We start from the raw sequence: 12974 nt of genomic DNA on the forward strand, positions 1-12974 counted from the left end.
TAAATAAATAAAATCTTTAGTATATATATGTATATATATATATACATATATATACCTCTCTTATAGATTCAAAAAGGACACTGAAGTGTTAATTAAAAAAAAGAAGAAGACCTTTTGTCAAGAAAACCCATTAAACTTTGTTGATCTCAGTGTTACTCAGATTCACTTGACTATCAAACCCTTTTGTTATGGAACACCTATTAACAATTCATAATATAATGTTATTCCAAGAAACATAATTGGGTATATATATATGCCATTTACAACCAACTTGTAAATTCTTTATGATTAGTCAGCCATTTGGGGGACCAGAAGAGAGGAGAAGTGTTGTGCAGGAAGCATTCATCTACAAATAACAGAAAACTCACATTTTAATGGTTAAATAAAAATATAGATTCATTTTTCTGACTTAAAAAATCTGGAGGTGAGAGGCTGCTAACCCTGGTTTAGCAGCTTGGTGGTGTCAGGGTCAAATTCTTTGAGATCCTTCTCTTTCCCTCATGTTCAATGCCTCTGGGTGGCAAGAAGGACACACCAGCTCCAGGCATAGTAGCAATTTTCGAGTCAGGAAGAAGGATGAATAACAGACTGCTGCCAGTCATGCCGATCCCTTTTTCTCCCAGAAAGCAAATACTTTGTAGGAAAGATTTCCACTAGTATTTTATTCCCCAGAACTATGTTACCTGGCCACTAATATCTGCAAGAGAGGCTGGAGAGGTGATCATCTTATCTGAGGCTGTGCACATTTCTGCCTGGAACAGAACGGGGATTTATTAGCAGGGAAGAAGTGAATGGATATTGAGTATGCAAGTAATAGTGTCTACAGCAGAGGGTATGAAAGGAGCAGCAGAAATCCTCCCTTCTTCCTGGAAACACAATTCAAGGTTCCTGTGGCCTCTCCATGTAACCACTCATGAGATAGTTAAACCACAACACAGTAATAAGAAATTAAATTTCTTAAGCCCAGCTGCTTCAGAGAGACAGATATTTAAGAGGGGGACATAGGAAGCAATGGTGGGGTAAAGAGTTTATAGTTGTAGGACGGAAGTCTCTGGGGAGTAATGAGCTAGGAAGTTGTTCTTCTGCCAAAATTCAAACATTCTAAAAATCCCCTCTTTACATCCTCAGAGGGTTGAGATGCAATGAGAAGAACAGAAACTTCTAGAGAAATGCAAATCCAGGTGGTGCACTTGAAGCAGTTCCAGGGTGAATAACCAAAGGACACTTCGGCATTGGTGTGTCCAGACATGAAGCTAAAAGTATGGTGGGTACTACTGGGGGCACACAGACATAACCAGAGAGGGACCCCAAAAGGGGAAGAGGATGGGAGAACCTTGACTAAAATCAAAACAGACATTTCCCAGTCATTCCTGACCAAGAGCTTCATGAATATCCTGGCAAGGTGTATTGGCCAAGAATCAGTTCAGGATGCTATCTTTGCAAGTATTGCTATGTCCACTAATTATTGAATACATTCTATGGCCAGAAAGAGAATGACACGTTTCACCTCTATGATCTTTATTTTCACAGAGACTTTGCACATAAATACTATTTTCCCCCAGTACACAAATGAAAAGCATAACATTCAGAAAGGTTTAGAAATGTGGACAAAACCACCTTGGTAGTAAGTGCAGATACAGGATTATGATTAAAATCTGCATGTCTACAAGACCCAAGCATTTTCCACTCTCCGCCAGCGCCACCTCTGATCACTACAATGCAGGCCATCTCTATTGATAATATTTTCTTATTTGTAATCTGTTGAATAGCTATTAACTGCCCAGTAAATTTGTTTCAGTGTAGTCTTTAACACTTCACTATGTGATCATTTTATTTTTATAATTTAAAAAGTCTAATAGCCCGAGAACTTATTAGAGATTTTCTCAGTCTGCTAGGGCTGCCATAACAAAATACCACAAACTGGGTGTCTTAAACAACAGAAATGTATCTCACATGGTTCTGGAGACCAGAAGTCCAAGATCAAGGTGTCGTCAGGGTTGGTTTCTTCCAAGGCCTTTCTCCTTGACTTGCAGATGACTGCCTTCTCGCTGTGTCCTCACATGGTCTTTCTTCCATGTACACACATGTCTATATCCAAATTTCATCTTCTTTAAGGATACCAGTCATATTGGATTAAGGACCACTCTAATGGCCTCATTTTTTAACTTAATTACCCCTCTAAAGACCTTATGTCCAAATATGGTCACATTCTTAGGTATTGGAAGTTGGGGCTTCAACATATGAATTTGGGAGGACACAAGTCACCCATAACAGAGACCCTAAGTCAGATTCTTAAAAAACCTTATGTTTGATAGAACGATTGACAGAGATTACCCATCATCTTGGCTACCTAGACCCATCCTCAAAGTTTTGGTAGCTCTGACTCCCAGGGAATCCTCGATGAGGCTTCTGGTCAAAAGGATTTATGATATCATAACACACCATGGAAATTAAGTAATGTTTCTTTCTTTTTAAGATTTTATTTACTTATCTGAGAGAGAGAGAGAGCATGGGCAGTTGGACGGGCAGAGAGAAAGGGAGAAGCAGACTCCCTGCTGAGCAGGGAGCCTGATGTGAGGCTCCATCCCAGAATCCTGGGATCATGACCTGAGCCAAAGGCAGATGCTTAACCTACTGGGCCACCCAGGTGCCCCATTTAGGTAATGTTTCAATTTCAGTCTGAATTACATAGAAAGGTTTTTGGAAGATTTTACATGGACTCCCCAGCACCCTCCATGATCATGCCCTCTAGTACCATGGAAAACCAATTATAAGAAGGACTTGAAGACCCACTGATATCATCATATGACAGTTCTTCACTCTTATGAGAATCAGGCCAGATTAACAGACTTTAACAATTGTCTGTTGTTCTTAAGTGAAGTACTAGAAGGATCTGTGAATGCCTTCCCAGAAGAGAAGCTATAGATTTGCAACAAAGACAAAAACACATCATGTTTGCCAATTCCCCGTGAAAAGTACATCTTTGTCCAGAAATTATACATACTTGTTTTCTGAAGCTTTCATTAAAGAATAGGGAAGGAAAGTCTCACAGTGTCCAAATGACATTTTTTAAAATGTAAGTTGGGATGTGATGTCTCTATAAAATCTGCTTCAAATTATGTAGGAGACTTAGGTTTGAATAACACAATTAGCCTACAATTTCTGCATTGAGAAGCACAATAAAAGGGGTCAGAACACTTCCCTTCCCTCCTTCAAGGTGGACCCCGGTTATGATGACAGGGATGTGGCTGCATGATGTAGCAGCCATCTCCTCTGTCATCTGCCTTCAAAGACCAAGTAAATTGTACCTATTCTGGGGCCCTGAGCCATTTGGGTGATCAAAGACATCCACCTTCAGAAAGAGGGCAGGGATTGAGCACAGAATGTAGTGGCATTTCTCGACACTACATTTCGATTTCCCCTCATTTTCATCTCATTGAGATTAAAGTAATCCAATTATGATTTGGACCAAACACAGTAGTCCCAAGTTATTCCAGACCCTAACACACACCTACATAAGAAAGAGGCAGAAACAGTTTCCAGTCTAGGGGTCTTGTCTTTGCTCTTCCAAGGTATATGAAGACACTGGTAAGTTCCATCTTTTGAAAACAAAAAAGCAAGTCCCTCTATGTAATTATAGGTGAAGCTAGTTATTTTCAAGGAGATGACATTGGAGGGAAAAAAGCAATATACAAGAACAAGAGAATGTATAAGAAGAACAAGAGGGGCACCTGGGTGGCTCAGTCGGTTAAGCGTCGACTCTTGGTTTCGGCTCAGGTCATGACCTCATGGGTTGTGAGATGGAGCCCTCCGTTGGGTTCTACACTCAGCACGGAGTCTGCTTGAGGATTTCTCTCTCTCTGCCCCTCCCCCCACTTGCGTGTTCTCTCTCTCTCTCAAGTAAATAAATAAATCTTTAAAAAAAGAACAATAGAAAGTTCATAACGCAAATGTCTATCATCTATATCCTTCTTTCCAAAAGAACTCAGTAGCAAATAGGATCTGAAGGAAAGTGTAAAAGTTTCCTGTTCTGATGAATTATCAGAACTCTATGAATTGTCAAATCTCTTAGGGTTTTTATTATTAGGGTATATACATAAGGGGTAATCAGCACCACAGAATGTTAGAACTGCAAAGGTTCTCCTCGTCCAGTGTTTTTCAAATTTTATCTGTAAAACTCATAATTCTTTTAAAAAAGGAAGGACGGAGGGAGTAGAGGGCAAGAGAGACAGAGAAAGAAAAAGTAATCATTACTTAATATGTAAAGCAGAGGAAAGATTGCAGCTTATCCCAAAGAGCTAAGCTTCTACATTTTTCTCTAGAAAGGCCTGTGAAAGTTCTACAAAACATCTTAGTCTTCTGAAGCACAGTGTGTACACCAATCATTCTAGCCCAAGGTTTCCCTTTAACAGAGGAAGACCTGAGATCCCTTATGGGGTAACCACGTGTGCAGAGCCAGAACTAGAACTCAGACCTTTTGGCACCAAGTCTAAGACTTGGAGAAAGAAATTTTCCTCCTTCGAATAGCTGGGATGGAAAGATGAACCCTAAAGATGTCTGCCCTGAATGGTGAATTTCCTGATAGAAAACATGAGATTAAATCAAACCCTAGAAACAATCAGGAAATGGATCTCTAGCAAGACAAAGAGCATGAGAAAGTGTGTTTAGAAGTTTCAGCTGCTGGGGCGCCTGGGTGGCTCAGTTGTTAAGCGTCTGCCTTTGGCTCAGGTCATGATCTCAGGGTCCTGGGATCGAGTCCCGCATCGGGCTCCCTGCTCAGTGTGGAGTCTGCTTCTCCATCTTGCTCTGCCCCTGACTCCTCCTTGCTCATTCTCACTCTCTCTCTCTCTCTCAAATAAAAATAAAAAATAAGAATTTAAAAAAAAAAAAAGAAGAAGGAGGAGGAGGAGGTTTGGCTGCTGATCCATGTCCTGTAGGCACCAGAGCTTCAGAACCAAGATGGCAGTGAGCCCAACAGCCAGCCTTGAATATAAATATATTATAATGTCCACAAACCAGTCTGACACAGCCCCACACTGACATAGAAAACGTTTTCTAAGTTGATTCTTTTGGATGAACAGGATTAGCACATAAAAACTGAAACCTGAATTAGCACTTCAAAAATATTAGCACACAAGAACATCATAAAGATCATGGTGGATGCCTGGCCTTCCACGCCATGTTTTTATGTTTGGAAAACTCATACACAAGCTTCGTCAAAAATGTGTGCACTGTGATTCATTTTTAAAAGGAAAATGTTTGAAGCCCTGTTGAAGTAGGTCTCATGAAAACTTGTGGGTTTGCAGGGAATGGGGTGAGAGAGGAATCCCATACCTACCGGTGGGACTGAATGGTGACAGGGACCAGACATGACGCCTGCTCTGGGCCAGGCTCTCTAAAGGCACTTTTCATGAAGTGTATCTAATTGTCACACACACACCTGCCGTGACATATATATTATTATCCTCATTGTTCAGCTAAAGATAACTAGAGCTCAGAGAGGGTGAGTAACCCAACCAAGTGTACTCAGCTGTAATCTATAAAAGTGGTATTCATTCATTCATTCAACAGATAGGCATTCTGCAGTGGAAGTCAGGAGCGTGCTGGGTGCTGCAGAGTCCGTGAGGAGCAAGAAGAGCAATCTCCGCCCTCACAGAGTGTGCATCCAGGGAGGACACAGACAACTGAACAATTACAACAGAGGGCCTTGAGAGCCATCGGAGAACCAACTAACCCAGACATGGGGGTTGCCTGGCTTCAGAGCCTCCTATTGTCATCGATGCTGAACCATTCGAGGAAAAAAGCCTGTGCAACCTCACGTACTCTCCGCAGAGCACCTAATCACCCTCCCTCAAAGGTTCCCAACAGAAGAGCTGACACTGCATGAGCCTCCAAAGCAGAAAGGAGTCATTTTCTCTCTAGGTTTGGACAACACTGCCCCAGGGAGGGCAGAGTCAAGCAGACAGAAAGCGTAACATTTTACTTGTCTGATAGTAAATGGATACATTGTATCTGTGTATAAATTCCTTCTGGGGAACTTAAGTGTTTTAGAAAGGATTCTCTCCTTTTATTTTTTTATTATTATGTTAATCACCATACATTACATCATTAGTTTTTGATGTGGTGTTCCATGATTCATTGTTTGTGGGATTCTCTCCTTTTAATTCGTTATAAAGAATGAGTTCCCCTACACCCAACTTATCCCCAGGAGATCCCTACAATGCAGCAGTGTGTCCTCTACACACCCACATTCCACCATATCCCTCAGTGACAAGGTTCTACTAGCCCTCCCACCACCTCCTATGGCATCCCAAGTTCTTGCAACAGACAGCTTTGGAGTTCTCCCCCTCTTTTTCCCTCCCTATGTTTCCCCTTCCCTCCCTCCTCCTTTATACCTTCTATGATCTAACCATCTTCCTCATTCTGATTTCTCCAGCTGGTACCTTTTATAGCATTGTTCCCTTTATCATCCTCTGTAAAACTCAATCCGAAGGGAAGCAAAAAGGAAGGCCAAAGGCCCTGATCTGTTCTGCTTCATGGACATGGGTGTGTCCCCCGTATCGGTGAGTCACAAACTTGCTGGACATTGAAATCCCCCAGGGTCTTCAGGAAACACTGATGCCTGGGCTCCCACCTAACCATCCTGATCTACTGGGACAGAGTGCAGACTGGGAATCAGGATTTCTAAAAGCTCCCCAAGGTGATTCTAATGAGCAGCAAACATTGGGACTACCTAACTGTGTGGTTGTCCTCAGGCATGAGACATGGGTGTCCATCCCAATTGTGACCTTCTGTCTGAATGGCAGAATCTGATAAATTTGGAGTCAACAGGGGTCCATTTTGAAGATTCACAGACAGGCTAAGCCCTGCAGAACAAAGCCCTTTCCCCTTTCTCCAGCCTCAAATTCAGACTGACATTCTGGCATTAATCTAAAAACAAAGAGGATGAAGTCAAAGCTAAAAAGTACACTGAGTTGCTCAGCAGGAAAAAAAAAAAAAGGCAGTGGGAGTGGGGGGGGGGGGAGGGGAAGAGGGCTTAATTTATGATTCTGTTAGTCCTGTCAAGTACAATCTTGAAGCCAATTTATTACCCTTATAGGAGATGTCCACTCTAGTCAAAATTCTATCACCTATTTTAACACCTCCTCTTCTGGAAGGCAACAGTGGAGTCTACACTGTAAAGATGATAAACCTGAGGCTCAGGAAGGTGAAATCATTGACCAAGGGTCATACGGTCAGTTCGTGGGAGACCCAGAACTGCAAAAGCTCAGGTGTCCTGGGATACCTGGGTGGCTCAGTTGGTTAAGCATCTGCCCTCGGCTCAGGTCCTGAACCCAGGGTCCTGGGATCGAGTCCCGCATCGGGCTCCCTGCTCAGCAGAGAGCCTGCTTCTCCTTCTGCTTGCTGTTGCCCCTGCTTGTGCTCTCTCTCTTTCTGACAAATAAATAAATAAAATCTTTAAAAAAAAAAAAAAAAAAAAACTCAGGTGTCCTGTGGAAATATTTAGGTAAGTTAAAAGTGCCATCATTGGGCGCCGGGGCGGCTCAGTCAGTTGAGTGTCCAACTCTTGATTTGGGCTCAGGTCATGATCTCAGGGTCGTGAGATCGAGCCCCAAGTTGAGCTCCACCCTCCACGAGGAGTCTGCTTAAGATTCTCTTCCTCTCCCTCTTCCCCTCCCCTGGTCGTACATGCATGCTCTCTCTCTCTCTCTCTCTAAAAAAGGAAAAAGGAAAAAAAATAGTTTAAAAAAGTCCCATCACAGCTCTCCAAGCATTATTATTATCTTATGAACAACTCACTACCACCAGTAACATTTACAGTGATAAGTACCTGGCTGAACCACTGCCCACAGACAAGAAAACAGTGTGGGCTTGCGAATGGCCCCTCGCCATAGAGAAATTCTTGTATTAGCCTTCTCCATCTCCTCCTCGCTCCCCAGAGTACCCGATTGGCCTTCCTGCTGATAATACCACAAACTTTTCAGTGGAAAGTGACTCATTCATTGGCCTGAGTGCCTGGGTGGCCCTGACCAGGTCGTCTGCTTGTAAGCACAGTCAGCCACCTGGAGGGAAGACCCTTCTGCTGAGTTTCCCTGAGTTCCTAAACAGTGATGGGCAACCTGGTGTGGAGGGGGGCACCCTGCTCAGGACGGAGCCATGAATCCCAGCCCTCGCTCTCCACCCACAAGCAGTGTGGTCTTGGCCGGCCATGCCCGCTCCTCATCTGGAAGATGAGGGGCTTGGACAGGACAATCTCAAAGGACCCTTCCAGCTCTCAGATTCCCGGATTCCATGATCTGACTCACAGAAGAGCCACACGGAGCCAGGGAGACTGAAATTTGCAGCTCCCTGGAGTTCCATAACCTTGACTAAGTAAGTTTCTTGGAGTGGATTCAGAAGTTGTGGGAATTCTATGCTCCATTTGATGACAGGGAAACCTACGTGTGAACAGAGAGGTGGTGTGAGTATAGAGAAATCAAGTTCAGAATTTCCAAGACATTTCATATATGGGTTAATTGTCTTGTCCCATTGTCCCTATAAATATATCTTACTTGCCAGACTATAGTCCCAGATAGTTAGATCAGAGAATACAATCTTCATTGGTATAAATCTTTTAGACCTGTACGGGATGCCCAGGCTCTGTTTCTCATCCTTGATGTGCACATAGCAATATGTACATTCTTATTCTCTGGTTTAATTCTGCAGAGATGAGACATTCATGCATTTCTTTTCAAAATAATGCTATTTATAGGGCTCTCTCACATGTATTATCTCCGTTTATGGTTTTAGGGATTGTTTTCTTTGTCTATAAGCCCTTCAAGGTAGGTGATGTAGTATGTTATGCTATCTTACAGATGATAAAATTGAGGTCCAGGAAGGGTCTAGTTTTGCTAGTTCATATTGGAGCCTCTGTTTCAACTCTGGTCTTTCAACTTCATTTCCTGTTTAGTTTTAATTCAAAACAGTAGCTGTTTCTAACCTTAGAAAACTTAGCTACCCCTTGATTTGGGGTCTCAGAGGTGTCAAATAGAAAATAGAGCTACTAAGATGAGACAAGGATCAAAAACTGGTTCATAGTCAGAGTCAATGACTACAGATGAGTATGGAAGGTTCAGAGTTGGACTCAGGACTCAGGGCTCAATGCACAAATGAGCCCTGGGCCCACTCTGGTTTTCTAAAGCTGAAGCAGCAATCCAGACTGACTCCGAATAGAATTGGTCTATAATCTTGCTGTTCAAGTGTGGCCCAGCAGCATGGGCCTGGGAGCTTGTTAAAATGTAGAATCTCCTCTCCACCCCAGAGGCACTGAATCAGAATCTACAGTCTAACAAGGGCCCCAGGTGAGTCATATGCACAGTCTATTTAAGAAGCCCTTCTCCAAGCGCCCCTCCATCCACGAGGTTCCACAGGCAATGACCATGGGAGTGCATCTTGTTCATCAGCCTTTGGCCAGCATGCTAGCTTGTGGGGGAGTCAGTGCAAGTCGTGGACACCGAGATTATAGAGATAGGGGTCTGCAAAGACGATTACCTCAACTGTAGAGTGCCCGGCACTATATGAGGTACGTGGGGAGCCCCTTAGGGGATAGCTGGTTACTCCATGTTATGGGAGCAGTGTGATCTTACCAGACTGCTCACTTTCTTTAGTGTACCATTGCGGGGGGGGGGGGGGGGGAGAGGTAAGATTTCAAAAGCTGGTATCACTGAGCTTTTCAATACCTGATATGGATTAGGAAGCTGGTCTCCTCCCTCTGTCCCCTCCTTGTCATTTCTCTTTTTTTAAGGTTTTATTTATTTATTTGAGAGAGAGAGAGCGAGAGCACACAAGCAGGGGGAGCGGCAGAGGGTGAGGGAGAAGCAGGCTCCCCGCTGAGCCATGAGCCCGATGCAGGACTCGATCCCCGGACTCTGGGAATCATGACCTGAGCAGAAGGCAGATGCTTAACCGACTGAACCACACAGGCGCCTCATTTCTCTGTTTCTTACTGGCCCTCTCCTTGTCTCCTTCCCCTACCCAACATGCTCCCGCCCTCCCCACCCCCAACACACACACACACACACACACACACACACTCTCACTCACTTATATTTTCAAAGTTAAAGAAACGTAAAACTCCTCTCTTCTGATTAGGACCCAGGAGAGAAGAAGCGACTGCACAGACATTTGCATTCATTACCACATTAATTTCTTGTCCCGGGAAAAGCTCGGCAAACCCTAAAGCCTTCCTGCAGGCAAACCCTAGGGGACCTGGCAGTGGGCGCAGGGGCTCTGGGTTAGCGAGGTGGCAGTGAGAGAGCTGGAAAGGGGCCTGCTAATGGCTTCTGTGCAGGTGTTCAGCATAATAGGGTGTTAACTGGGTAACAGGTGGAAGCACAGAGGGTGGAATGAGCAGCAGAGTGAATAGGGCAGAAGCTGACTGCCATAACCTAATTTTAAACAGAGTGGAATTTTCCTTCTCCTTGCTTCAGTTTGGGCTGAGAAAGCTCCATCACAACAGAACTGAACAGCACACCGTTTATAGCAACTAGTATTTAGAGCCTCTTGCTAAGGACCCGGCACTATGCACTATTACATGCTTTATTCCCGTTCCTCAAAGCAATGCTGCAGGACCGGTATGAGAATCTTGATTTTTTTTTTTTAAGAATGCAGCAGCCAAGGTTCAGAACAAGATGAAGAACAGCTCAAGCAGCTAGTGTGTGGCAGAGAGAGTAGTATTCCCTGTGCATTAACCCACTGCATGGTACGACCTTCCTGCTTCGACGTTCGCAGGATAGGCAAGAAGCCTGTGTGTTGGTCACCCTCATCTGGAGTGTCCTCCTCAAATCTGGAGGCCACATTTTAAGAGGGCGTAGAGGGACAAAGGAGTTGATCAAACATAGGAGGGTCTAGAAAACATGAGAGAATTGGCCACATCAGGGATCAGTAAACTACCACCCAAATACCAGCCTGCTCCTGTTTTTGTTAGGAGAGTTTTACTGGAACACAGCCGTGTTGTGTGCACTCCTTTCATGCTACAATGGCAGGACTGAGTACTTACAACAGAGATTGTATGGCACACAAAGTCCAGAGCATTTATTGTTGACCCTTTCAGGAAAAGATTGCCAGCGCTGGGCTAAATAAAGTATTGCCCTGAAGCCTAATTGCAGATACCCTGCTCTAAATCATGACTCAATGCTGCCAAAGAAACTGGGTGCGTTTTACCCAAAACAGAAAACTCAAGGGCACATATTTGACATCATGTAGAAATGGATTTGTTTGCAAGCCAATGGGTAGACATGGGTTTTTTTTTGTTTTGCCCAACGTCCAAAATTTTCTGTTCCTAGTGTTTATGAGTCAACTTGTAGGCTAGTAAGCTCTCCATCATCAGAAGTATTCAAACAGCCAGATGAACGCCCATCAGATATGTCCTAGTTTGTCCTAAATGATCTCTGTTTCTTTACAACTCTTATGATCTTACAACTTTCAACATGAGTTTCAATATGACTAATGCATCATGGGACATTTTCCAGAGTCTCTGCATCCTCATCTACTCTGGTAAGCTCATCCTCTCCTCCCCTACCCCATGAGTGTAGTAAGTTAACTTATCAAGTGTCAGCAAAGAATAAGCCATTGTACTTAAGCGGAGTTCCAGATAACTGAAGTTCCACCTGTTGTCAAGATGCATTCATCTTGGGGGGCGGGGAGATGCATTCATCCTCACACATCCTTTTGTTTACCAAACTCAACAAAAAAAATTATTCTTAAAGCCAAAAAAGACATAGCTGCTATCAAAAACATGATTAATTTACTCATTTAATAAATATGTATTGGGTGCTATACTGCACAAGACCAAAAGTAGAACTGTAAGTAGGACCTGAAGCCCCAGGCATCTGTTCCTGGTCTGGGAAACAGGCAGAGGGTATCCAAACCTTGTAGGATAACAAGCAGGAGAGGGGACCAGGGCCAGGCTCCCCAGCAGGAAACAGGAGCTGGAGAAGATGTGGCCACCACCTGGGGCTGCGGCTTGTACAAAAGGCACCTATGGTTAGAGAAAAAGAGGGAGGTGAGAGAGACCCACACAAAGCCTGGGCCAATGCATCTGCTGATCTGGGATAATTCCCCATGATCACCAGTGAGGACGAGCCCCGAGCTATTAGGATAAGACCTAATTTCTGAACTGGAGGGTCCAAGAGAGCAGGTGGAATCAGTCACAAAACTACAATAGAGGAAAGAGTGACCACGGAAAGCAGAGGAAACTCTTGCTTAGAAACTGCATTTTCAGGTCATTCTGGGTTTTTTAAAACACCAAGTTTATATTTTTAAAAAATTTTTAAATGTATTTATTCGAGAGAGAGTGAGAGCGAGAGAGATCAGAGGGAGAGGGAGAAGCAGACTCACTGCTGAGCAGGGAGCCTGATGTGGGACTTGATCCCAGGACCCTGGGATCATAACCTGAACCAAAGGCAGTCGCTTAACCAACTGAGCCACCCAGGCGCCCCTACCACCTATGTTCTTAACAAATGTTGAAGTGCGCAGGACCACATGTATTAACTGTAGGCGCTATGTTGCAGAGCACATCTCCAGAACATAGTCCTCGAGCATAACTAAAACTCTGTACTGGTGGAACAACTATCCATTTCCCTCCCACCACTATCCCAGTCCCTGGCAGCAACCACTGTATTCTCTGCTCCTATGAGTTTGACTATTTCATATGCCTCCTGTATGTCGAATCATGCGGTATTTCTCCTTCTGTGACTGGCTTATTTCACTTACCATCATGTCCTCCAGGTCATCTGTTGTCACCAATGGCAGGATATTCATTTTTAAGGCTGAATAATAGTCCATTGTATAAATAGACCATATTTTCTTTATCTGTTCATCTCTCAATGGAAACTTGGGCTGCTTCCATGTCTTGGCTATTTGGATGATGCTGCAATAAACACGAGCTCTCTATGGAGATCCCGATTTCAAGTCTTTTGGATATATACCCAGAT

The sequence above is a fragment of the Phoca vitulina genome, unplaced genomic scaffold, assembly GCF_004348235.1.
Source record: "Phoca vitulina isolate PV1807 unplaced genomic scaffold, GSC_HSeal_1.0 scaffold38, whole genome shotgun sequence".
Lineage (NCBI taxonomy): Eukaryota > Metazoa > Chordata > Mammalia > Carnivora > Phocidae > Phoca > Phoca vitulina.